The following is a 25953-nucleotide window of genomic DNA, read 5'->3' on the forward strand; positions in this document are numbered from 1 at the left end:
AAGTGGAGCATAATACCGGACGGCAGATGTCTTTTGAATATGCATTAGCTATCCATGTGAGAGGGGGTTACAAACAGTTGATATTTTTTAAAAATATTCCCGGATACCGGCTACTTACTTTTACATTTCAAGCACCAAAAAATGGGCCTTGGGAAGAGCTAGTTCAAGATTTTATCACCAATTATACCTGAATATTATTTCTTACTATTATCGGTTTATTGCAAGCAAAGTTAAATTGTAGAGCCAAGAAATAAAATTTAGATTTCATGAACTTTGGAGATGAAGCATCAGGAAAAATCCGAAATCTCCGTAAGCTCAACAATCGCCAAGCGACATATATGTCGCCTCAAGAATGTTAGTTAATGATACCTTAAGCCCGATCCCTGACGACACTTATCTTGATAATACTCTAATGAGGTTTACTTCAGTTCACTGTTGTTGTGGATAATACCACCATCAAGCTTCTCTGCTTTTATGTCATTCATTTCTCCTTTTTACAAGCGCATCTCTGGCAGCGTTTATTTATAATTGAATACTCCATCAATGCGAAAGAAACCGCTATTGGCTGATCCCTAGACATCAGGTTACATCTATAGTACCATTTGGTAATGAGCAATATGGATTGATCTTTTCGTATTTAATGCATATTGATTTCAATCCATAGGGCATTGTCCAGAACCTCAATCACTAGAAAATTGACTCTTGGTCTACTATTGCAGTAAAGGGCATTAATTTTACTTTATCAAAAATTTCGGCAAGCTGGCAACCTACTTAGATAATTTCGGAGTAAACGCTACTCTAGCTCTTCTATAAAGAGCGCTGTACTATTGCGCGTAAAGCTAACCAGAATTAGATAGATTTCCCTTTTATCCATTACGTCAGTACACTTAAATTACGGGAAGGAAGTATAGCCTATTCCTTGCCTGAAAGCTTACGATAATGTTTCCTGGCAAAATGAAATATTTGACAGTATTTTCCCTAAATTTTCGAACTTCTTTGGATTTGAGAGCAACTGAGAAAAAAATGGAAATAAAGCGACATCTTGAAAACGCTAATATCATGCCCAGTTACATCTCATGCTGTGATATCTAGATACATATTAGCAGAACTTTTCGCAGCCGGGAACTTAAAGTTAAGCAATGATATCTACAGTGAAATAGCCTGCTAGGCTAACAGTGTACACTTTCTCGACTCTCTCTCTCTTGTTACTCTTCTCAGTAATTTTAAATATTTCCCAAACTACGAATTCTGAAACAGCCAATGCTTTCTAAATCTAAAGTTTGACATGGAAGCAATACTTTCCTCACCTAGTCCCTCGAAGCAATAAAAGCAAATTGAAGAAAAGGAATAGAATATATTTTTCTGTTATAATGAAAAGAGTAACAAATAAAAGGTGATGTTGTAGAAGATGTGTAACTTGTTCTGGGATCATTATATATCGCATTACTTGGAGAGGATGGTCGGTATAGTAGCAGAGCATTAGGGTATGTTGTTGGTTAGTGGTATATTGAGTCTAAAGTATGCACTTATAGTATGTTGTGGGGTGTGATACGACCATATGGGAGCATCTACATCGCCTTAAGTTATAATGAAGTTATCAATTAGAGAGGCTGCCGGGTTTGGTGGCGCTGTCGACCTCCACTAATACTATTCCAGTCTCATTAGAAGTGAGAGCCTTTCCGCTCCTTGCCGAACACTCTCACGGCCGTACTTAGACACCATCTCGCCAAGAGAAGAGCATAGTTATGAAGGAGTAAGTAAAGAGAAAGGAGAGAATGAAGCACCCACACAAACACACGCACTCAGTTTTGGAACTGTAATCACAAACTTTGTGTTTTGGTGAAAGGGTTGGTACTTTGAGCACTGGCCTGGTGGTTAATTCTAATTAGCAAGCTTAATGAAAATGCATGAGTTTTGATATGAAGTGTTGAATGTAAGGGAAAGCTGTACTGCTTGGCTTGTAAGCGGAGAATGGCTGGTTGTGAGGGTTGATTTCAGTGCTTACTGGATAGAGGCATTGCTTTCGCTCTGCTTTATATACCTAACATCACTATACCAACTGTAATTACAACAGAAAGGACAAACAACTAAAGAAAACTGGATACTAAATTAAATAAATCGAAAGTTTAAAGCTCAACTTCCAAATAATAATTTTATGTTAAAGCGGAATAGCAGAAATTAAGAATTATTGGAAATAAGTGAGTAAATATTTACTATCTCTTACGGCTGTAAATATTTTTATTTCAGTACCCAGAGTTTCAAAAAAAAAAAGTTTCAGGAAAATAGACCGGATGCGCGAGTTTGTACATTATAGCTCAAAAGATAAAAACTAAATTAGCAATTATATTATTGAGGAAAGGGTTTAGCTGAGTGGTTAGCGAACACTGGATTTCAACGCAGAGATCACGGGTTCGAATCCAGATGCTGGACGTAGATTTTCTTTTTCTAGGAGCTTCTTACAGCTTGCTGTCCGGTGATGGGCAGCGTTTGTCTTTAAAGAGAGAACACTACTCTGGCTGGTGGAGGCCAGCAGCGCACTATTAAAAGCTTCGGGCGCCATTAACCTGAGATGAAGGTGGTTGGCGTAAGTTGAGTCTGTTTTGTTGTATTTGTACGAGCGAATGTTTTCTTGGTATCAGTCTTTGAGTTCACTTATTCTATTTCCTGAATGCGGTTTTGAGGCCCAGATATGAACCCAAAGATCGGCGCAGAAATGGCAGTAACATTACTATCACATGATGAAGTATACGCAAGGAGACTTAGCGACTGATATGATCAAAAATATAATTAAAAAACTGAAGATACAGAACAAAACAGATATCAGGAACTGCGCACAGCAAATAATCTAAGATAGAAACCAAAAAAGAAGGATCTCATTAAGTAAAGCAGACAAAGGCAACTCTACGGCAATTTGAACACCCTCAGTCTATGTTAACAAAACGACTTCTTAAACAAAAACGGACCAACCAAACTTAAGATCAACCCGAAGCAAATCAAGGCAGCTTTAAAAAACAGCCACCTTTAACGCATCTAAAAATGGAGTACTCAAATACGTATCCACTAATCCTACAGCACCTAACCTGAGAACAGTTCTCAGAGTTTACAAATAAAAAATACAAAACACGTTATCCTCTTATTGATTGACACAGAACTGACATTCTCATCACGCCTCATATCCCTTGACATTACAAACCCTGTAAGAGACTCTTTAAACTCCATAAAGCAGAAACTAAAAGACGAAAACAAGCTACAGTACATTGACCAACTAATAGCTCTAACCCAAACCGAAACTACCTTCAAATAAAATTACTTACTTTTCGACAATGTAGTCTGGAATATTTATGCAACATGAACGTATGTCCCACAATTGAAGTATGAATACGGAGTAACATTTTCCGCCGGTTATGTAGGCTATTTAATGTTGATCACTTACTCAAACTAGATGTACTCGTAGACATATGTAAATTATTTTCTTAACCAAACAGCATTAACCCCAACATAAATTTCACACACTAATATAACCACTATAAAATTCATATCTTCCTGCATATCACACTTAGAGACAATAACTCAGAATTCGGAATATTCAGAAAGCTCACGTCTACTGATACTATTATAACAGTTCCTACCATCCTATTCAACATAAACTAGTCGCTCTCGGACACATGACACATTAAGAACTAAACCTCTTGTACTGACCAACTTTGAGCCACAAATAACAGTTATACCAACAACATTATTAATAAATTACTAACATTAATAAAGTACAAACAAACATTGCCCAAACTAAGGCTAAAACAATAACCCACCCAACATATTCGCCACTTTTACTCATGTCGGAGATGAGACGTACAAAACTAAGTAACCTCTCCTAGAAACTAGGCCTCAAAACCGTGCTTAGGTCCGGCAACAAACTGGGAAACAGTGCGCTAATCGAAACTAACTACTCTTATGTGACAATGGTATTTACGAAATTGTTTGACCGTTTTTTTTATCATAGTTTTATGATAGTACCTTTATTGACTAGAGCGGGAGAAAAATCCAAGGCAAACACAACTTAGGTAAACCTCCTTATCAAACCAATTAGTGGGTGTAATTGATACAACTTAACCTTCAAGGTTATAAGATCCTGAAGAAGTGAAAAAGGAATTCATAAAGGGAAGTAGTTTGGTCAGCTAACAGAAAATAATAGTAACAAATTATAAAACTGCCACAAACTAATACTGATTTCTAGACTTAAATAATAAGTTATTATGGACATAAAGCTTACAGTAAAACACTCTTTCTTTATTCAAAACATTCTCAACGTTATAAACTCTTTAATACTTTAATAATTACTGGTTGCATAAAAGATAAAAATAACCTGACTACTGTCTATTAATAGAATTTCTTAATCTTTATTAGTGAGTAATTCGATGCGCACATGGGCTTGAATCTATTTCACAGATTAAATTCAAATCCTTGAACTGGAACTGCTGCAATCAGACATGTTTCGTAAAAAAATAAATTTATTCGAGTAAAAATATTATTTAAATGTAAATTTGAAATGTTTCTATTTTTGCTCAAGCATTTCTGATCATATCCTCTTTTCTCGTTTTAAAAATTAAACAATTTTACTTCAGTGTAATAATAAATTTATATTTAACTTTTCTACATTACTTCTCTAGGTTAATATTATATTAGCATTATTTATATGAGGCGTGGGTTCATTCTAGAAAATATATCTTCTCTTGAGTATATTTCTAGTTATTTACCCTCCAAAATAAGTCTCATTCACGGAGAGTCGGTTGATTCGCTTTCTCATGGCTCCCAACCATTTATTTGTATATGAACATTTTAATCATTTGGACAAACAAAGTTATTAAGAAGTGATTTCTTTATAATGAGGGTAACAATATTTGTTTCAATTCGTTATAAACTATTTAAAAAAGTTAGGAATATTTGCGTTTCAATTTACCTCTGGTTTAATATTTGTAACCAATAATGAACCTATAACCCCAGTTTTACCAGTGTTTTCTATAAGCCTATTTTAAACTAATTAAAATTTAAATTAATTCTAAGGAGAGGATAATTTAAGGAAGGGATTAGCTCAGCAGTAAGCGTATCGGATGCTTCGCAGAGATGCCGAGTTCGAATCCAGCTACAGTCTTTAGGTTTTCTCTTCCTTGGAGCTTCTTACTGCTCACCACTGTCGGGTGATCGGACAGTGTTTGTAAAGTGATAATCGCATTAGTGCTCTCGAACAATTATCTGAAAACGAGTCAGTCGTTTAATATACTCAAAATTACCGGGAAAATTATCTGCATTTGGGTTAATACAATTGAAAATTTGCTTTTTTACAGCCAAACTCTCTACTAAACGCTTTGATTGTTTCATGTCGTTTTCAGTTTAATTTATTTTTATTTTTGTTTGTAAATAACTCATACTTTTAACATTCCTTCTTGAATTCTATAGTTCTTCCATTATTCAATTAAAATTCATTCTGTGGGAATTAACGCCATATTATCTGTATATTGGTGATGGGGTGAAATATACGAGGGTCGTTTGAAAAGTCCGTGCAAAGTCAGAGAGATAACACCACTGGCGCGTATCGAGGTTATGTTTAGTTAGTAGCATCTCTTGGAAGAACACACACCAAGTTTCAGCCAGATCGGTCTATTTCTTTGTGTTTGGCATTCGTTTGAATCGAGGAAGTCGAGTGATTTTCAAAAAATGGACGAAAAAGAATTTCGCGTGTTGATTAAACACTACTTTATGAAAGGCAAAACGCCTCAGGAGACTAAACATTATGGTGACTCTGCACCTTCGATTAAAACAGTTTATAAGTGGTTTCAATATTTTCGGAGTGGCCATATGGGCACAAGTGACGCTGAACGTTCTGGACGCCCTGTTGAGGTTACTACTCCAGAAATCATTGATAAAATCCATGATATGGTGATGGATGACAGAAGAGTGTAGGTGCGTGAGATTGCTACTGCTGTGGGCATCTCGAATGAACGGGTACATAATATTTTGCATCAACATTTGGACATGACAAAGCTATCCGCAAGATGGGTGCCGCGATTGCTCACGCTTGACCAAAAACGAAATCATGTGAAGTGTTGCAAGGACAGTTTGCTGCTGTTCCAGAAGAATCCGCAGGACTTTAAGCGTCGTTTCGTCACTGTGGATGAAACATGGATACATCACTACACTCCTGAGACCAAAGAACAATCTAAACAATGGGTTACCAAGGGGGAATCTGCGCCAAAAAAGGCGAAGACCGTTCCTTCGGCCGGAAAGATTATGGCGACTGTCTTTTGGGATTCGCAAGGAATAATCCTCATCAACTTTCTGGAAAAGGGTGAAACAGGTGCATATTATTCATCGTTATTGGACCGTTTGAAAACCGAGCTGCAAGAAAAACGCCCACGATTGGCCCACAAAAAAGTCCTTTTCCATCACGACAACGCACCAGCTCACACCTCAGCAGTTGTGGTCGCAAAATTAATGGAAATAGGGTTCCAACTCGTTTCACATCCCCCCTATTCTCCAGACTTGGCTCCCTCGGGCTACTATTTGTTCCCCAATTTGAAGAAATGGCTGGCGGGAAAAAGATTTTATTCAAACGAGGAGGTGATTGCAGAAACGAATGGCTATTTTTCAGACTTGGACAAATCCTATTATTCGGAAGGGATCAACAAACTAGAGCAGCGTTGGACGAAGTGTATAAGCCTAAAAGGAGACTATGTTGAAAAATAAAAAAGGTTTACCCCAAAAAATTAAGTAGTTTTTATTTTTGCACGGACTTTTCAAACGACCCTCGTATTGTAAAGGCTCTTGCTTATCACTATAGCTTATAAATATATGTTATATCAATATTTATTATATATTAAAAACTGTCCGGTAAGACAGTTGTATAAGGGTTTATGTACATAATATATATCGTATATATGAGAAAATCTCATGGAACCCAGAATCTTTCTTGATGAAACTCACTACCCTTCACTTAATGTAACGCGCATGCGCTAAATGCTTATGGTATAGGAAAAAGTTTTTCCTTATTTTATAACTGCTTTGCTTAAAAGGAAGTATGTTAGAAATGGAGACAGTATTTCAAATTGGTCAGGCAAAGAAGTGTTCTATCATAGTGTCCCATTCTGAACGATAAATGTTCTATAGTTTATGTACGCTTTTTTAAAGACGGGGCGAGTGTTGGTCTAGTGGTCAAGAACGTGGCTTTGTAGGTGGGAGAACCCCAGATCGAATCCCACGGCGTATGACTACTTCTTATTTGTTAAAAAAAATTGTTTACAGTAAAATATGAGCTTCCGCCCCCGTCCACGACACCTGATTGGTAGTTAGACGTTAAGCCCCGCTTGACAAAATAGGCGATTACTTTACTTCATTCTAGGAAGACAATAAATACCAACAACAGGAAATTAGAGTTTTGGTTGGTGGTTGTTTGGAATGAATATGTTTGGAAATTACCTCAAACAAAAAATATCTCAGATAATAAAATGGGACAATTAATAAAACAGAGATAGAGTGAAAATTAAGCGGACATAAAGGAGGTGATGTGCAAAGAATGAGGGTAGGGTTTAAAGGTGACAATCGTTATGTGGATAGTAAAACTGTTCTGATATGATCTTGTCACTAATTATATAATTTGCGAGATAAATATATTTTCTGGCGTTTTGTATATGTGTTTAATTACGTCGGTTTTGGAGAGGTGTGTGTTAGTGGTACCCTGGTTGCAGCCTAATTGCTGCCACACACGAACACCAACTAACTGTCGCATGTTGCATTTGACACAGAGATGAAGATCTTTCCATTGCCGTTTTTACTACAAGTTGTTTAATTTTTAAACAGCCAAAGGCGACAACTTATTTCCTAATTAATTGCGTAATTAAGAACAATGTCTTTCATTAGTGTATCTAACACATATGATAAAATTAATGCACTTAATTAATGCATCTGATTAGAACAATTAATAACTTTCTGACGTAAAACTTTCACTGACCGCAATCCGCAATCTAATAAAATTTTTGCTGACAATTTTTTGGGCAAAAAAATCCAGTAAAAGAGGAACTCTCACTTAGAAAACCAAAATTTTCCTTAAATTTGAATTTTTTCTCGATATTTAATACCTATTAAACTTACACAAGTAATGAGGCCGCTCATTGTACTCACACGATAGTTTAGGAAAAACATTTGTGGAACAATAAAATTTTAACAATTTCTTTTATTCATTCACATATTAGACAGACACACCAAGCTGCATGTTTAGCTGATAAGAACTGAATATATTCTGGTTGAAAGAAGAGAATAATTTGGACGAACATTGCAAGGAGAGTGCAGGGAAGCATGACTAGTAGCTTGATAGTGTTCCTGGCCGAACAGAAGTACAAGATTCCCTCTAACTGTAGAACTGGTGAGCTGCCAAATCTTATTATCATACTACTAAGCCAAAGGTAGTGGCCTACATGATGATCTGCTGATCACAGCGATAAAATAACTGAAACCTTCTCGTGTCTTAACATTGCCATTAAAGTATGTTCAATTCGTAAAGAGAAAGCTAGGTAATAAATCTCAAAACGTGATCCTTTTTATAGTTTTTAAACGATGCATACCTCTTAGAATCATTACTTTAGCTCTAAAGCAGAATTTGGCATATCTGTTCAAAGTTAGGACTTGAATTTTTAAAACTGGATAAATATCCTTATTTCCAAGGCATTTGCAGACTTAGGCATGACTTTTATTTCTTTTCTCTTTTAGTGTTGATTACCTGACTGAATTTAGTAGCTTTAATGAAGAAGGATGTATACTGTTTGCAGCTTAGGAAGGGTTGGCTTAAGGGAGTGGTTATTTCCAACTGCCGGATCTTCGCCCTTTCTTTGGCCATGGAAAGAAAAATGGATTTGAATTAGTATCTATCCAGTTTATTTTAATTCAAGGGATTCTTCCTAAGGATATCTGGGAAAGGATTGGAAAGGAAGCGTATTTTGAGGATGCTAGTAAGAATCCCTGGCAGCCGCTCTCCTTAGTACTTCTCTGTGGAACTCTGGGTGTGTTGTTTCACGAGTTTCAAAACAAAAAAAACCATTGATGGAGGAAAACGGAAAAGGATTCCATGACAACAAACATTGACGTCAACATTATAAATAAATTAATAACAGTTTGCAAAAATCTTATGCCTCAAAATGTTAAAAAAGGAAAAAGTTCTGGAATGCCTGATATGGAATGCCGAGGTTGTGAGAAAATTTCGGAACACTGCTCTGTAGCACCAAAAATCTTTCTGATGTACTCACTAAAAATAGTTTGAGAATTTTCAAACTTTCTGCGAGCTCTTTACCCAAAGCAAGGAATAAAATTTAAACTTAAATTCTAACTCAAAGCTCAAGTTTGGGACTTTTGGTCAAGTTGTCGTTATGGAGCGACAGTACTAACGCCACTTAGGCCTCATTCACTTAATTGAGATGTAACCGTTGCGAAAACGGCCAGCAAAAAAGTTTACTAAACAAGGTTAATAATAGGCCATTGTTAATAATAAATCCTAATATGAAGTACTTACCGTTCTGATTGACAAAGTTTCTTTCCGAGTATTACTGTTGTTGAAATGTACATACAATTGATATCCACACGAACTATATTCATACAAATAAATACAGTTGTTAGCAGGGGCGCTCCCGGAATGTTTTTGCGGCAGGGTTTTAGTTTGAAAAGTTCTTTCTTTACTTTTTATGTGTCTGCTTCAAGTCAGCTGTTCTTTCTTTAATTTCCTACAATTCCAATACCCATCTCTCAAATCTCAGCCCATCAACTCCTCCTGGATATCCTGCTGCCCATGACGCGCTGGTCTTCCTCTTCGTCTTCTTTCAGGAGGGGGGATCCAACTCCAAATCTTCTCAGGCCACTTGTCTGGGTCCATCCTACAGACATGCCCGTACCATCTCAGCTTCCTTTCTGTTATTTTTGGATCGATCGTTTTTCTTATAACCATTTCTTTCAAAATCTCTTTATTTCTAACCCACATTAATAAACATTATTCATTGTAATTCAGTCATTAATAATTAAGTCATTACTTTAAAAACTCCCTGAGTTTTTCGACCTTGCCATTCATTAGCGTTGCAGAGATTATCAGAGAAGAATAATCAATTTCAAAGTTTTAATTTTCTCAGTCAATTAGTTGCAAAGGCTATCAAGTCCTACTAAGGTTATTCAAGGACCCACTAAAGACCTAAGCTAGCACGGCTTAGTAAAGTGTATCCAGCAAAGCGTGGATTCCCAAATAGTGGGGGCGAAAACTCAGGCCAGAGGAAAAGTTCATTAATAGACACACGAATAAGTTTTCTACGGCTCAAAATCCAACTATTGCCGCTTTACAGAGTTTACTTTGATGAGTAAACACATGCATGTATAGGTTGTCAATAGATAGCCTGTCACAAAGAAGTAACGGCACTATTTCCTGGCATATTGAGTATTTTCTGCCAGTATGAAGAAAGTTTATGGTTGAATTTTTGACTCTGGAGAAATTAAATCGTTTCTTCAGTGGAAGGGCACTCCCATCGAGATGGTACACAACATATACTCTAGGACGAAGTGGCGAATTCTGCCAGGCCAACCTTTACGGAACCTAATCTAAACTTACTTTCAAATTTAGCTTATAGAATTATGTTTAGAATCTAGAAAACCGATAGATACATGTTCCATCATGGATGTAGAAGAGTAGGCCATTTAATTTATTTTTAACTCGAAATATTATTAAATAATTGATACCATTTATGATCTCCTTAACAAAAACTTACAGTTTAAAAAGTTAAGTATAAGGGTTGATTAAACGCCAAAAGGTACACAAATCAAGGTAACAACAACAACAACAACAACAATTTTTGAAAATGCCGTTTTTGCTCATTTTCAGCATCTTTTTTCTCAAAATCTATCAAATCTAGGTTGTTGCAAAAAAATTACAGTCATAAAGGAGGATTTGCCCTATATTATAAAGAAAATTTGGGAATTTTATCTTTTATAGAAAAAGAGAAAAAAATTGTCAAATTTGGGTGTTTTTGAACGTTACGCTTTTTCGTGCAGTTTTTGATGATCAACCCTACCGGACAGTTTTAATACAATTACGAAACTGTAATTTAACAAAAGTTATCAAATTTTCGGATAATTTGTACTTTTTTTATATTTGCTTGAGGAGATTTAACCTTCATTCTTAGTACGAGAGGTTAGTGTTGTGAATGTTACCTCTCCATTCTTCGTGTTTTCAGGACATGCCATGTTGTTCTTTTGCGGACATTATCAAAATGAAAAATTTAAAAAAACAAATCATGAAAACTACATTAGTAAAGCTCCTTTTACCTTTGGCTATTGTCGCATAAAGTAAAAACTTAATTGCTAATATCTGTAAGTTGTAAACCGGAAAGCGAGTAGAAAAGTATCAGGTGCAGACACGAGCTGTACATACGCCGGCATATCCTCTTGCAATACACAGTGAGAGGCGGCTAGCAGGGCACCTCGGTACTAACCTACTGGACCATTCCCTCCCACACACCTGCCGGCTTACTGGCCGTCCGGAGTACGGTCCATGGAATCCACACCTGCCTCCTCTTCGGCTTACTAAAGCTGACACTGCCAACTTACATACCTCCGCTCCCAACCACTCAGATACAGATCTCTATTGCACTTCCAAGGTTGCCTCAATTGTCATAATTGCCGGCTCTGGACATCCAGCCGGTTACTAGAACATCGGCTCCCGTACCCTCTTCTTCTTACCCTCATCCTTTTTTTTCTGTTACCTCTTTTTTTTATATTAGTTGATATTATCAATCTACACTATAACGTACTAACTCATCCTTATATCCTAGAATGTAGATAAAAAAAGGTTGGCACCATTGAAACAAACTTGTTAACACTTCATCAAACAAATATTTCATTTTTAATTTCCTGTCAAAAAAAGAAGAGATTTTCTTCTTACCAGTTGGCCTAACAATCCTAAATGACGCATTTTATTAAAAACTAGAATTTTTATACATAGCTTCAATCTAAACACTATCATGGATTGACAATTCAGAAAAAGCTGCCGCGAATTCAATAACTTATTCTGTAGTGCAAAACAGACAGATTCCTGGAGCTTGTGTTTTCTGTAAAGTAACTTCACTAACTCTACGAGAAATAAGCAGTTGTATTAAAGTATAAATAGAGTTAGAGAACCGCTTATTTTTGCTAAAGCAAACAACTTAAAATGCATTTTAGATTTGTTTTCTAGAATTTTACAGCGTTTAAAATTATTCTTAAAGTTGACTAAACAGTTTGAAGAAAAATTCTTCTGGTTTTAGTAAAGATATTATCTCTCTGGCTAGCTAAATTTCTGCTTTCTCTTGCTTTTTAATGAAAGTATTGCGGCGATCAAATCATATTTTCGATTTCAAGGATCCACCGTAAATGACGTAATTAAAGTTAATAGTAAAGTAAAGTAAAGTAATCGCCTAATTTTTCAGGCGGGGCTTAACGTCCAACTACCATTTACTAGGTGTCGTGGACGGAGGCGAATAGCAAACGTTCTTTACTATTTCTCATTAAAACATTAAATAAAATCCAAGGCCAAGAATCGAACCCAGTACCACAATGCATTATCTTTGCAGGTCTCTCCTCTGAACCCACTCGGCTACCGTGGCGCCTAATTAAAGTTAATAATAATAATATATATTAACTGATTAATCTGTTTATTTATATCAAATTATCACAAAAAGTAGCTCCTTGATATGACTGTAGTTAAACATTACATCTTTCAATAATTGAGACAATCAGCTCTTTAAAAATTATATTTATTAATTCTACTTTGCTTCATTCCTGTAAAGTTTGAATTTATAGCTTATTGCTTAAAATAGTTTGAGGATTTTCTTTAGTCTGTAGTTTCTTTACTTTTGACTGGATTTCTTGGTTCTTCCTATTATTTAAAAATTTAAATTCTTGTAGTTAAACAGCTATCCACAAAAATATTAAACAATTTAACAAACCAACACTATAAAGGGTAGGCTCTGTATTAGATGCAGGTGTTTTTACCTACATACCTTGCAGATAAGGGCAAAGATCCTTTGGGATGTGCACTAGATGAACTATAATTATATTCTTCTTTTTTTCTAGTTCTGTTTTTAGTTGAAACTAGTAAGTAGCGATATGTGGGTTTCCTCCGCGGGGCTAATAAATAAATATTGCATCTGCAACATCTCAAACCCCTATTACAGCATTCATAAGCTTCTAGGACTAGATTTTTGTTCACTACGTTTCTTTGTTTTTAAATTTGTTTCCGCTTTAACTGTTCTGTTAATAGAAGAAATACTTGAATAGGATGCGGGTATTCTTATATAAATTTGAATACAATATCCGGAAATGTAACCTCTCCACCTATAACGGTTTCAATGTAAACAATATATTTTTTTTAAATTAATGTGTATTCAAAGTTAATATTTTTTATTTTTTTTTTACTGGTAGATGTATCAGAGGTTAAAGGTTAGAATTAATTTTTTGAAATCCGGAAGTATCCTCTCTGAACGAAACATATGTCCCTAAATGCTACAAGAGTAGAGCTATGTTTTGTTTTTATAATATCTGCCTCGTAAAGTTTGGTCTGTTCTAAATTAAAATGTATTTCTTACATTTTTATGATATTTGTATCTTTTTTAATAACTTTTATAAAGTTTTAATAATTTATATGTTGGCATCAGTTTTTAATTTAAGTGGGTCTAAGTTAACATTATTTTAGAACATTCAGCGATCCTCACTGTGATGAAAACACAAATTTCTTTTAGCTCCTTGTTGATTGTTTCATATTAGTTTTCAATGTCTATTGCTATTGAAGGAGCATTACAATTATATAAAATACTGACCACACTTAAGTGGTGGGACACCGGCTATCATGGTGATCCTATTCCACTTCGACCCCATCAGTTGGTACCAAATAAATGTACTCATTGACGGTACCAACTAGAGTATACTGTATTTTAATAACAGTCCTCGCAAACAACACAACTCCTTATACTTATATACTTATTGCCTTCAAGAAAAACTAGAGCTCAATTATCGTAAAAAATAAATGTATTTTAGTCGTATATCTTTTCTTTTTAGTTTGATCCTGGAATTTGGCCATTCATACTTTCCCTTATTCCACATTTACTTGTAACATCTCCTAGTAGTTGCGAAAATATCACTTTTTTTCTGAATGTCATCTCTTCCTGCTGCAGAAGAAGCTAATGAAGGACTAGACTTGAAGAAGTTACTAGGGTATTCTGCGGGTGAGTTACTGGACATTTAGCTTTTGCATTCTTTCAAAACCTCAATTAGGTATACCTCAATTTTAGACTCTTCTTTCGGAGATTTTGCCGTTTGGCAATTTCCATTTTTTGTTATTCAGCCTCGTACTCTGAAGATGTAGCTTTCTCTTTATTTTCTGCTTCAACAACCTACGTTAGTACATCACCCCCAAGTCCTCCTTCTACTTATCTCTTTAAAGACAAGTGTATCCGCTAAGAAATTCTGGAACAATGCGTTCTTCTGTTTCTTTTAGAGGAGTAGCTCTAACTGAAGGGATACTAATTAGAAAGGCAATCCATTCCCCTGGCAGAGTTTTTATTTCAGGGGCATAAAATAGTTTTCTAGTACTTCTTTAACATTGACGGTTTTAATGATAGGCGATACTTTAGATGGGGAAGAAAATTATGTAGAGGTATATAATCATGTACACAATCGTGTACTTCATATTCATTAAATCTAATATATGAATCTATTCATACAAATAAAACTAAAAATTTTGACCAGACTATTGAATCACTTCATTTATAATAGTAAAATACATGAGATGCGCCGCATTAAACGCATCTACATATTCCACTGGCAGTTATGCATAATTTGTACGGCAATGGAACTTGCAGAAAGTATAATCCTTGGAGAAATGGCTAATTTCATAATTTTATAACAGGGTGTCAAACATCCCTCGCGAACATTGTGGTTCATTGGTTATATTTTTTATTTTTTTAACGACAAAAAAATAAAGAACAGTTACTATATTTTATTCACACTTTTATCGTTGTAACACATCGTACCCAAGGTTGGTTTTTATAACACAGGAGCTACAGTTATAAATAACCAGTATTAATTCCATTCAGATGTTGATGGGCCGTAATAAAAATAATATAGAGAATATTAGTCCATTAATTACTGGATTATGTAAGAACATTTTCTGGAATATAGCTGAAGGAGAATGACCAGCGCACGTGGACAGGTGTTAGCCTACACCTTGCTTCCCTCCACAATTACCTGGTCTTCTGGTATGCCTACATGATCAACAGCGTCATAATTCCGCACTTAAATAAACATAGAATACTCGTTTACTATGTTCGTATTTTTCTGTATTGTCGTTTGTTGTTTCTGCCGCAATTCTTTCTGAAATAATTTCATGAAATTAATTAATTTTGGTTTGGCTGCACTTGCACTCAAGCCTGCCTCCCCAGGTTAGTCAGATCATTCAGTTAATGTTTTCTGTTTCTATATTCATGTCCTGCCGAAAGCAAATCATGTCTGAATACTCTCGGATACGATAAAGTGTCGAAAGCTAAAAATATTTTATAATTTAAGTAATTACTATAACTAAATGAAATTATAGCTCAAGATTTTTAGGCAATCCTTATCCATTAAAGAGACAAACATATTTCCTGCACTTACGCGAAGCATTCTTTTTTCTTATTTAGTAATGAGTAGGTATCACTGTTCTGAATAGTTCCTGTACCTGTTAAAGGGGCTCACATCCTCTTCATCATTATTAGACAGATCTAGGGAGCCAGATTGAAAATGTAGTTCGACCATTTAGTGATGACACTACTAGGATGGAGCTACTTTACCTTAGATACTGGATCTCAGGTGCAAAGTTTAGGTTTCAAGAAAATTTGGATGGCACAGCCATATTAGAAGACTTAAAGTTGGAAGAATGGCTAAGAAAATCCTAGACTGGGAAGCCGAAGGAAAAAGAAAAAAGGGCAGATCCCACGAAAAGTGGATAGTGTCGTCCTAGAAAGCGTATTTTTTTTTTTTTTATGATTTAAGGCGCGTCAACATCTATGGTTATTGGCGCCTGGAGCTTTTTTCAGTGCACTGCCGGCCTCCGGACATTGTTCTCTCGTTACAGACAACACTGTCCATCACCGGACAGTGGGCTGTAAGAAGCTCCTAGGAAGAGAAAATCTAAGGGTCAGCAGCTGGATCCGAACCCGGGACCTCCGCGTGGGAGTCCAGTATGCTAACTCATGGCTAATCCCTTCCCTGAGAAGGGAAAATCAAACTTTTTTTATTTTTTTCTACCATTTTTAGTCACATTAAATGGATAAGGGATCACAATCTGACTTTGTGGGAAATCTCGTAATCTAACCGAAGGTAGAACTTTACAATCAAATTATACTTCAGCTTTAAATCCCTCAGGATTCTTGAAAGCCATTTATTCAAAAACAAAAACAAAATTTGACTAAAGAGAAGTGCCATGTCTTGTAGTTACTGTTCAAAATTTCACCAAATCTACACAATTCATTTTCCAAAAAATTCCAACATCACAGCAATTTACGAAGAACATTTCTACACTGCAGAGGAAGTAAATGTTTCAGATAATCCCAAGATGGACCAATGATTTCTATCTATTTTTTTTTTACTTTATTTTGTTTATTTTTTTTTTACCGACCGTAAAGTAGCCAATGAAAACAACATATTATTATGGTACGGAACACTTATCGTCTTGCCAGATCTCTTAGCAACAATCAACTTTACAAGCCACACGACAATTCATTAAAAGATGGCTATCGACAGTCAAAACGAGGATGTCGGCACGGTTGTCGCCGACATAAAACAGTGTCTTTTACACACAGCCTGTTTGGTGTCTTATCACGCATTTTGCTTTCTCTACGCCATCTTTATCGCCACAATCTGCTTCTTTTTAATTATAGTAAATTACAAAAGTGATGTATTTCGTCCAAACAAAACAGATGCGTAAAAGTATATGCTGCCAGGAAGTATGGTTTTGACATCGTTTAGTAACAATTTATATCTTTCTTATTAAAGTATTTTTTTTTTTATTAATTTAATATTATTTAATTAATTTTTAAAGAGATAAATTGGATTTTATTTAGATAAGTATCACAATTAAGTTCCAAAAGTTCTGTTTATGAGCGATCAACTTTAAATTTAGGGAAGTTATTTCAGCAATTGCGCTTCACAATTTAAACTCCATCCATGATATGGTGATGGATGACAGAAGAGTGAAGGTGCATGAGATTGCTAGTGCTGTGGGCATCTCGAATGAACGGGTACATAATATTTTGCATCAACATTTGGACATGACTAAGCTATCCGCAAGATGGGTGCCGCGATTGCTCACGCTTGACCAAAAACGAAATCGTGTGAAGTATTGCAAGGACGGTTTGCTGCTGTTCCAGAAGAATCCGCAGGACTTTAAGCGTCGTTTCGTAACTGTGGATGAAACATGGATACATCACTACACTCCTGAGACCAAAGAACAATCTAAACAATGGGTCACCAAGGGGGAATCTGCGCCAAAAAAGACGAAGACCGTTCCTTCGGCCGGAAAAATTATGGCGACTGTCTTTTGGGATTCGCAAGGAATAATCCTCATCGACTATCTGGAAAAGGGTAAAACTATTACAGGTGCATATTATTCATCGTTATTGGATACAATCAATCAATCAATCCAAAAACTTTCTGTCAGTTATGTGATTTGAAAGTGTACGAAGATTTGCCACATATATTCTTTATTTGTCCAGCTTACTACTCAATCGGACCGAAGTATTTAGAAAGATGTTCTTTTTGTATTATACTCTCTGTTAGGATCAAATGATAAATTTATAGTGAATTATACATACATACATAATGTACAAAAAATAATAATATACAATAACTTCTAAAACATATTTTACAATAAAAGATTTACGCTAGGGGTCAAAGACCATCAGCGGAGGTTGTTTAGATTTTACAGACTATAAAATCCAATTATTTACATGAACAAGTAAATATATATTATAAAAGAAGTGAAAGAGACCAAAATATAGAATATAATTTATCCAAATTATTACTAATTAATTTTATTATTTCTAAACACCCGTGCAGTTTAACAATATTTTAAATAATGAATTATATTTTTATATATTTAAAAGAATGTCTGAGAAGAAGAGCCCAACTTCATTTATTTAATTGTAATTTGCCTATTTAATCTTAATTTTATGTTATCTTATAGTTTATTGAGTTTCATTTATATTTTTAATTAAATGAAAGTTTCTTTCTTAACTTATTCTGTTTTTGGAAGTATTAGTTTTCTTGTACATTCATTAGCTCAACTCTTTGTATGCATTTTCACAAAACAAATAAATAAATAATTAAAATAACTATTCAAATCCTGTTTTGTTGCCACTGACAGATCTTCTACTTGGCTCCCCAGCAAACTGCCAAACCACAGTTCCATTGACTTAAAAATTCATTCAGCTCATTGGTGCAGTACTTAACCAATCTTAAATCTGAATATTTTCCGCTAAATATTTGTAAATAAAAAGTTGACTGAAGTCGCAAAACTCATGAGACAAAGAAAGATGGACATGTACAGAAAAGAAATCTGGATAAACAATGTGACATTGCTTTGAAGATACAATCAACAAGAAGAACTGTTTAAAATGTAAGGTAGATATTGCAGCATTGTAACTTACAGAACGGTGGATGCATTCTAAATATCTTATTGGATGAACAAAAGAGGCGTAGCATATAAAAATTTGCACTCTGATTCAGTTTATTTCTTTATTTTTCTCATTTTCAACAGAAATATTCACGCAACCTCACATTTTATTTAATAAAATTATAAAAGTGAAGAAAATAGACAGTATATTTTACGACTTTAGTAAAATAAGTGTAACATGTTCTCCATCCTTCCGACGGTGCCTTATCTTTATTATAACTACTTTTCTTTACTTCAGGCAACCTCTGTTACTCCTTACAAAAAAACAAAAAACAGTCGCTCTATCGGATGTCCTTGTGACCAAATGTCCAATGCAAATTTATGTAAATCAGCGGTGGGGATATAGGATGTCACGCGAATGGATGTCTTCACCACTCCATCTTTACATCAATTAACCCAATTATAAGACCAGTAAAATAAGTCCCCAATAGACGGAGTACAAAAAAAAAAGTGACGGAACAACGAGTTGTTAATACCTTATACTCACTCGTACGTTTTCCGCAGGGAGTTACAAGAATTAAAAAATATATTAATAATTCATAAAGTAGTGGCTATGTTGTGAGTGTGGCCCAGCTAAGTGTAGATATAGTACGGCGGCTTCTCATTTTGTATGTATGTACGCTATCTGTTATTCCAGAGTATCAGCTGTTCCACTTCCTTATTTTAGTTAGATAGTTTCCTCTGGCCGTTAAGTGATTATCTTTAATTTTTATTAACATTCCACCGATTAGAAAGATAACAATGCTCATTAAAATACTGGTGCCCATTGTCATTTTCACTGAATCGATAATCATTATTGAGGTAATTAAATGAAAAAAAAAGTAATCAAACAAAACTCTTTCCTTATACTCGTATTCAAGAATTCCAAAACGGAAAATTAAATTATAAAATAGAAGAAAATTTATTGATCATAGCAGTATAATACTCGAGTTGGCTTAATTAGAAGAATAATAACGATTTTTTAAAAAGCGTAGTCTAGATTTTGATGAATTTATTGAATATTTGGATGAGAAGGATTGGCTAAGTCTGATCAAATTTTGCAAAGATGCTTGCCAAAATAGATTCCTCCTAATATCGGAGTTTAACTATTAATTAACTTCTAAATTTGTAATAAATAATAAAAATGATTTAGGGGTGTCCTTTTATAAGTTTTTTATTTATGTTTATTTCTCACCTCTTTGTTACTACTGTTCCTTACATTATTGCATACGGAGTACATGCTTCATTGTAACTCTTACTTTTGTGTTTTTTATAGTTTTTTTTTTTTTTCTCCTTAGCAAGAAGTAATATTTTTAATTTATTTATTTATTTATATAGTCTTTTTTGAAGCCTGAGTTGCTGATTATAAATTTCTTGGTGTTTGACGACTTTTCAGACGCTCTAAGAACCATGAATATGTCTGTCTGTGCTTTTGTATTTGTATTTACAGGTTTATAATTATCTAAAACTTTTTAATAAATATTATTATTATTAACGATCGTGGAGGATTTCTGTTTCCTTACAATGAGGTTCGGTCAAATAGTTCAATTTCTTTTGAATTGCTAACATTTTGGACTAACAAGGGTCTTTCTCAAAGGCAGAACTGCTTGTTTTCTTTTTTTTTTTTTTTAAATTATTACATCCCACCAGCCGACCATGTGCGGTACCTTGGACTGTACCTAGACAAAAGACTAACTTGGAACCCTCATACGAGACTTAAACGGGCTGAATTACACAAACGATACAAACTCCTTGCTAGACTACTGGACAAACGCTCAAAACTAACATTACAGAACAAGCGTCGACTGTACACTTCCATTCTTGCTCCAATATGGACTTACGGACTTGAACTTTACGGGACAGCTAAACGATCTAACATCAACAGATTACAAACACTCCAATCTAAAATACTCCGCCGCATTGTAAACGCTCCCTTTTATGTCAGTAACCACTCCATACACACAGACCTCAACATTCCATTTATACCAGAACTTGCCAAAACCCGCTACAACACATTCCACCAAAAACTATCATTTCACCCTAATCCTTTAGCTGCAAACCTATTCTCAACCACACTTCCCTCCAACCCCCGAAGACGGCTGAGGCGCCGTTGGCCCCGTGACCAACTGGTAGACTAATGATGGTCATCACTGGATGATCATCATTCATGATTGCCACGCCATTTTTATTGTACGCACTGCATATTTACTTATTGTACTGCACGAGTGCAGGTGTAAATTTCAAATAAAAGATATAAAAAAAAAAGAAAAATTATTACAGCTTTGCATTGGTGAAAATATAGTAATTTAATATGCCCTCTCAATGTTTAATAATCGTTTCAATAATTTAGAAGATAAATTACTCTAACTTTAACTCTGGTGAAGGTTAGGCTAGGTTGTAGTATATTGGACTGCCAGTGACTAACTGAGTTAGGCAAGAATACAAATTAAGAACAAGATTAACAATTACTAAAATACATTTTAATTTAATTATTTATTTATTTTGAATTTTTATGTTCTTACAATAATTATTGTTTTCAACAGATATTGACAATGAAAGCATCCTTGTTGGTGTTAATTATTTGCCTCTTTTAATTTATTAGAGATTACTTTAATGTTGCTGCAAACTTCAATGTCAGGAGATTCGTTGCAATATTTTTTTTTTTTATTTACGTCTGTTGTTGAACACCTAAGTACTCAATTACTTTTTAATTGATTCCCCACACTCTTATCAGAGCACTAATTTTTAGCTCACAAAATTATAAATTATTTCCAATTATATAACAGCAAATATCCTGTTTATGGTGAAACTATTCCTGTAAAAGGACATTCGCAACAGTGAAGTTGGCTCTGCAACACTTAGTAAACAAACCTTTCTTACATAGCTGGGTATTATCCGCAGTAAGCACATTTAGGTTCCCTAGGTTAAGGGATAAAGGATAGGAGATCCAGACGCTGACACAGTTGGGACACTGTCTGATGGATTAGGCTATAAATCTTACTCTGGCCAATGTATCCATCATGTTACATTTACTATGACGTCTTGCTGCTTTACGGTCTACAAAACCTTTTCTATGGTAACAATATTTTATGAATTGTAGCATTGTAGTGACATTGAACGGTTGTTCTGTTCTATTCTGTTAATTTCTTAAACACAATTCATAAAATATTACTGTTCATTGTTTTTGGTGACTGATTCATTAATTCAATAGGAAGAAACGATATTACGATTTTTTTGAGTGAAATAAAAACATTTTATATTGCGGGAAAGTAAAGATTGATAAGTTCTATGTAACTGAATCACCAAGATGATACATTATCTTGAGCTAAATTTAAATGAAAATATAATGTAACGTACAAAGAGAAAAAAAGTCCGTTTAAACAAAATAATTCATTCCTTCACTTCCTTTGAACTCAAAATTTTAAAACTTATTTCATTATTACTGACATCACTAGATTATAAAATGCTGATTTCTCTAAGTGGTACTAAAAAGAGGTACGTAAAAATGGGTATAAGTAAAGAGGTAAATAAAAACTAATAATTAACAGCCATTTCGAAAAAAGTCCCAGAAATAAGAAAACTCCATTCTGCAAAGCAGTACTTTGGATTTAGACTTTTCTTTAAACTATAGCTGCAGGTTTTTCCTTTCCTTTTTTCCCTACATTCTTATTCTGCCCATCTTAACCTATCTAGTAGCACTGTACTGAAGGTTACAATGTTTTGTACTTCATTTATTTATTTTTTATATATACTTTTATTGAAATAAATATTTATTCTATTCTATTCTTTAAACTCAGAATTCTAGCCCACGCTGATCAACTCTTAAGACACAGAAAAATAGCCACTTTTTCATCCAACACCACCAATAGCCACCACAAGCATGATTTCTCTAATTTCCTCGAAAAGAATACTTAAATAAAACGAAAATATAGCATCAAACCACGTATCCTAATATTAAATTTTAAAATTCTTAAATCGAGTTATTTTCATTCTGGAAACCCAGTCACGAATAGGTGAACGTACGATAACTTGTTTCAAATATGAATAACACTTTGACCTCTCTAAATTTCCAGTATTTTTAATGGAATTTTCAAGGAATCCTTGAAAACATTAAAGTTGACATTATCCTTGATTGTGGCGATAAGTTCTGTAAGGTTGGCAGCGATCGCTTGTGTAGACGATTTAAACCCTGTTTACTATCTGAACAAGGTACTTCACGCCTTGTACTTCGTGCTTGCTAGCCAACTTTAAATTATGCACATATATTTCACTTATAAACACAACCAAACCTGCATCACAACCTGGCTCTACATACTCTTCATCTTCTAGAATAATCCTTTTTTTTTTTTGCAAAGCATTAACAACAAATATTGTTATTATTAAATAAAGCAACATTTTAAAATGATAATTTAGTAAAAGAATTTCAAATCTTTTGCTTTAATTTTTTTTTTTTTCTGTTTGTTCATCTGCATTTTTCTTGATAGTTGGAAGATTGCTGAAATATAATTAACTAAACTTATTTACTGGTGTTCAACCATTTCATATTGAATCTTTCCTTATTGATGTACAATCAATTTAAATTCTATGTTTTGAATAAATTATACAGAAATTATTTATATATACGAGTATAAACAAATCGTAATTGCAATATATATTTACATCTGTCCTACTTAATTGCGATTGCACAGATCAGAAATTGGATCAAGTTTCGAAACTGAGAATATAAATTATATATAAGCTTTCATTTGAAGTTGGACTGAACTTGTGTAAGGCTTATGACTTTAGATTCAATTTTTTCTAATGTAATATTGATTTAGGGGAAGTCATCACGACAAGCATTCTTAAACTATGCCATTATATTGCATTATATTTTTATTTTACTTTTTTGAGGCGCGTCAACTTTTATTGGTATCCGAAGCTTTCTGAAGTTAATGCAGGTTTACGTTGTTCCAAACATCATTAACGGACAGTGAGTTGTACGAAGTACCTAGGAAATATAAGGAACGGCCCCTGGATTCGAACCAGAGATCTTCGCGTGGAAATCTAGAGCGCTAACCACTAATCTAATCTCTTCCATAACATGCATTAAATTGAAATCAAGTATTAGTTCTCGTAAGAATTATAAATTTCAAGACAATTTAATTACCTAAGCAAGTCTTTAGAGGATCACATCAAATTTTTTTGAAAATTTTAAAATACTGTTCTATTTTAGTAAATTAAAGATAATATAGAATAATCCCTAATCTGTTTCAGAGATGCGAGAGGCAAAAGAAAGGACCCTGCTCAGGCTGATATTCTTTATGAAGAAGAGTGAAGATCTTGAAGTAAACATGGCCAAAAAGAAAATTGGTTCAAGCTGATTTTTTGGACTGGCTGAATTTGCAGAGCTAGAAAACAGCAGCCACCTTTTCTGTCTCCATTACTTTTTGGTCAAGGACATCGTTCAGGATGTCCTGGAAGTCAAAGTGTTGAGGATGTTTTTGTAGTTTATTTTAATAAATTCACTCGTTATCGTTGAATTTTATTCTGTTCATCTGGAAATCTCCTATCGCTTAAGTCTGTACTTGTCTTACAAATTCCTGAAGCCCTTTTAATTTGTTGTCCTGAGATCTTTTTGAATCCGATCGATGACCAAGAATTTTGCAGCCACCTTAGAAAAGGTTTCTAAAGCACGTTTTTATTTATGCACGGATGAATCGATGGATTTTAAAGTTCTATAGATAAATAAAACCATTTTTATTTGGAAAACAGAATGAACAATTTATAGTTTCTTGGCATTGCTTAAGCAATCTGAAAATATTCATTTTTTTCATTTATTTAAAAAGCTGGCGAATAATAGACATGCACTAGATCTGTCTTGATACGATTCTCAACTATTACGAAGTTATAGTTTCATAAGTGTCGTGATTTTCTCAAAAATGCTCTCTAAACTTTCCCTAAACTCGGGCTAGAAATATTTCTCAAGAATATTGTTTTTTTGGGAGAGGGGAAGTGTGAAGTTCTCAAAGAACTAGAATATTATGTTTTCCTTTACCCAACAATTCACTTTTTTGCAACTATAAACGTCAACTAACGTTTTAAATATTGCTGAAACTCTGAGTTAGGAAAAAATGTATCAAACGGTAGGACCATTTTACTGAATATTTCTCTTAAGTTTTCGAAACTGCAGCCATTCAGCCTTATTCATATATTGAAATTTCCATTTGCTGAAACAATTTTAACAAGATCTCTAATTTAGACAGGCCAATTAGTAGAGGGGATGCTTCAGCCCTCCATCTCAGAAGACATCGACAGAAGGTCTGCAGGCGTATAGTAAAATCTGCCATTGTTGATCAGTCTAATTTCGTCGAACAGATGTACTTATTACAAGCCGAACGGCTTGACTCTCAGATCACCTTAACCCTGCGAAACTCCGTAAAATGTAAAATGCAAAAAGGAATATCTTTCTTATTTGAATTCAGTAAATTAATAAATTTTTCTGACATTTTTATTTATTAATAAAATAAATCTCATAAATTAATAAAATTTAACAAAAAATCTTAAGTACTAAAAAAAAAATAAAGTAGGAATAATAGCTTTTGGTTCTCGACGTTAGTGATGAATCGATACAGTTTCGTGTTTGCATGCACGACAGTTTAATATGACAGTTTAATAAATGTAGCGAAATGGCTTGTTTAGAACAAGAATGAAAATATATTATGTATGTTACTTTAAAGATAAAAAAATTCTTACTTCTGGGTTACAACCATAAACCTCTTGAAAAACTGTATCTAACGCAAAACTTAAAAAAAAAAAATAAATAAATAAAATAAAAAATAAGAAATAAACCTGCCATAGAAGATTAATGGCGATCTTTATTCTAAGTAGCGGTAATTTTCTAGAGGAAGTAATCAGCGGTTTTATGGCGGGGAATGTCAGAAAGCCCTCCTTAATAATTAAAGACAGGAGTGCCAAACAGTTGGTACTTCCATAAATAACGACGGTAGTCAGTCGAAGTTCCAGGGTGTCTAGTGTATCCGTTAGTAGGTAGGGCTGTGTGAACGGTTGGTTAGCGGGTGAATGTGTTTTCTTACTTCCTATTTAGCATAGATAAGAGCAGATTAGTGGTCAGTTCCTTCGTACTTCCAACAGTTATGTCGGAAATTGGGGGGAAGTCTCTCACCTATAAAGCCCCCTTTAAATCTCATTATTATACCTTCTGTATATTTTTATTT

The 25953-nt window shown here is 34.3% G+C and overlaps 1 long non-coding RNA gene across 1 annotated transcript in view; it reads left to right on the top strand.

Annotated features, from left to right (window-relative positions):
* LOC141458128 (uncharacterized) overlaps positions 1-24258 on the top strand; it is a 193178-nt gene extending 168920 nt beyond the window's left edge. Inside the window, exon 4 of the long non-coding RNA XR_012460753.1 lies at positions 23993-24258. This is a non-coding gene — a long non-coding RNA (uncharacterized lncRNA). The remainder of the gene's footprint in view (positions 1-23992) is intronic.
* The last annotated feature ends 1695 nt before the right edge of the window (positions 24259-25953 follow it).

Source organism: Rhodnius prolixus, unplaced genomic scaffold (genome assembly GCF_049639745.1).
Source record: "Rhodnius prolixus isolate KJV_2025 unplaced genomic scaffold, Rpr scaffold_1, whole genome shotgun sequence".
NCBI lineage: Eukaryota > Metazoa > Arthropoda > Insecta > Hemiptera > Reduviidae > Rhodnius > Rhodnius prolixus.